This window comes from Gracilinanus agilis, chromosome 2, assembly GCF_016433145.1.
Source record: "Gracilinanus agilis isolate LMUSP501 chromosome 2, AgileGrace, whole genome shotgun sequence".
In the NCBI taxonomy this organism is placed as follows: Eukaryota; Metazoa; Chordata; class Mammalia; order Didelphimorphia; family Didelphidae; genus Gracilinanus; species Gracilinanus agilis.
This window is the reverse complement of record NC_058131.1, coordinates 619,088,686-619,091,312: the sequence shown is the minus strand read 5'-3', so window position 1 is coordinate 619,091,312 and position 2,627 is coordinate 619,088,686.

Below are 2,627 nucleotides of genomic sequence, written 5' to 3'. Positions count from 1 at the left end.
TGTTCAAATTTACCCTGACTAATAAATGGCAAGGCTGTGACTCATACCTAGATCTCGTGGCCCTTAGTTCCATATTCTTTCTCCTACAACCCCTCAGATTTTTATAGCACTTTCTAATTGCAAAGCTTATTTGTTTATAACATATATCGTATGAATGTTATTATCCCCATTTTATAGAGAAGGTAGGAGGTTGGGGGGTTGGGAGCTCAGAGAAGTTTATCAGATTTGTGTGGAATTACAGAGCTAGTTACTAACAGAGCTGGCATGAGAAGCCAAGATTAATGAATTTGAGCTCTTCCACAGTATAATGGTTCCATGCTGCAAGACAAGATAGCATCACAAGACAGAGTCCTTCACTAATTCAAAGATGGAATTTCATTGGTGTGTGTACTCTATCTACTTCTGCAGCTCCCAACCATTCTACCCATTAGTAGAGTATTTAATGAATTCATGGGATCATGGTTTGAAGGAACTATGGGTGTTTTACCTGTAGATAAAAAGATTTAGGAGGTGGCAGGGTAGTTGTCTTCATGTATTTGCAGGAATATCAAGTGGAAGAAGGATTAGACTCATTTTTTTCATCCCCTCAATGAGCAGAACTAGGAGTGACTAAAAACTACAAAGGGATACAGGGTAGGCTTGATGTCAGCACAACTTTCTAAGCATTTGAGTTATCCTAAGAGGGTAGAGAGAACTTCAGAAGGCATTAGAGATCTTTGGGCAAAAACCAAATGGATCGTTGTAGAGGGTATTTTTTATTTAAATGAAAAGACCTTCCCATTCTGAAGCAATATTCTGGGAGAGTGGAGAACCACATCCTTTAGCCTGGGAACTCTTTGAAGATAGGGATTGTTTGTATGTTTGTTTGGCATTTCTCCTTATCCTTAGTACTTGAGCACAGTGCCTGGTAAATGGTTTGGTATTTAATAAATGCTTATTGTCTTTACTTCCTCATTTTAATTGACTCCTTCTGAGATTCCAGGAGGTAGGGCGACTTGATCTAATTCACATGGGCAGTAAGGAACAGAACCAAAATTTGAAAAAGGTCTTCTGCAATGCTCTGCTCTATGTCACAGCCTGTGGCTGCATCTCCTCAAAATGCATCACTGTGATATCATCATTATCATCCTCATCCTCATTATCAAAAATCACTTGGTTATCAGTTCTGTGTTAATGAGCCTGACTAGGTAGACTTCTCCTCACGCCATAATATAGTCCTGGACTGGCCTAGTACAAAATAGTGTTATAAATAAAAATTGGTCTGGAGGCTCGGCACTAGTTAGAAGCATTTATTAGTGGAGAGAGAATTTGATAGGGGTAGAGAGAGGTCTCAGCCTTTTATCAGGTCTCAGATTTCAACTCAGCTTGGGGGGGGGGAACCTCCATGCTTCACTCTTTCTTGCCAAGAGCCACCCTGAGGAGTCAGTCTTCATTCACTTCAAGAACGGAAGTAAAGAGACCACTCTCCTTCCCAAGCTCACCCTTTAAACCTCATTAGTCCCTCCTCCATGGTGATTTGCATGTTAATGCTCACGCTGATGCCAGGGGATGCCAGAGTTAGGTCGTTAGATGTGACATCACTCGGTGACACTCATATTTCATTGTTGGTGTGCTGTGGGATAGGGGTGTTTTATTATCCTGCAATTACAAGGTTTAAGATCTTTAAAAGTAATTTTAGGAAAAAGATAATCATCTACACCCTAGACCAGGAAAGCAGATATTCTGGAGAAGATGCTATAAGGATGCTTGCAGAAATCAAACATTACATCAGGAGATCTGGAGTAAACTTTTGGAAATAGTGAACTGAACTGAGGGGGAGGGGTTTGAACCCGCCATTTATCCTGATTGTAAACACATGCCAAAGGGGAGTTCCCTCTAAGTGGCTTTTTGTCAATGCACTTACCTAGCAATCCTTTTTCTTTCTCTTGTTCTTTTTTATTTACAAAATTGTCGTAAGTCCCTCCATGAAATGTACATCTTTGCTGTTTTTATACCCTGTAGTGAGAAAATCCTAAATATATAGACTCCATTTATGGAATTATCCACTGGGGAGACTGACATGTTAATCTCCTGGAGAACCAAGAGTGGGGAGACTTAACATGTTGGTCTTCCAAAGAATCAGAGGGTGGGATTGTGTGAAGTAAAATATCTCCATCACACAGTACTCCAATGATGAGACATGGGTGTCACAGAGTAACGTCACATCTAACAACCTGTCTCTGGTGTCCCCTGGCGTCAGGATCAATGTGCAAGCCAACACAGAGGAAAGAGCTAGTGAGGTTTTAAAAGATGAGTTCAGTGAAACATGGAGGGGGTCTGCCGAGCTGGGCTGAAATCTGGAACCTGATCTTACCTTAAGTTAGAAAGGCTGACTCTGTCTCTCTGTCTCTGTCTGTCTCTGTCTCTCTGTCTCTGTCTGTCTGTCTGTCTGTCTCTGTCTCTCTCTCTCTCTCTCTCTGTCTCTGTCTGTCTGTCTGTCTGTCTGTCTGTCTGTCTGTCTCTCTCTCTCTCCTTGTCTCTCTCTCACACACACCCTTTCTCTTCTCTCTCTCATTTTCTCTTTTGAACTATAACCTTCTTTCTCTGTCTCTTCTATCTCTCTGCTTTTCTCTCTCTGCCTTTCTCTT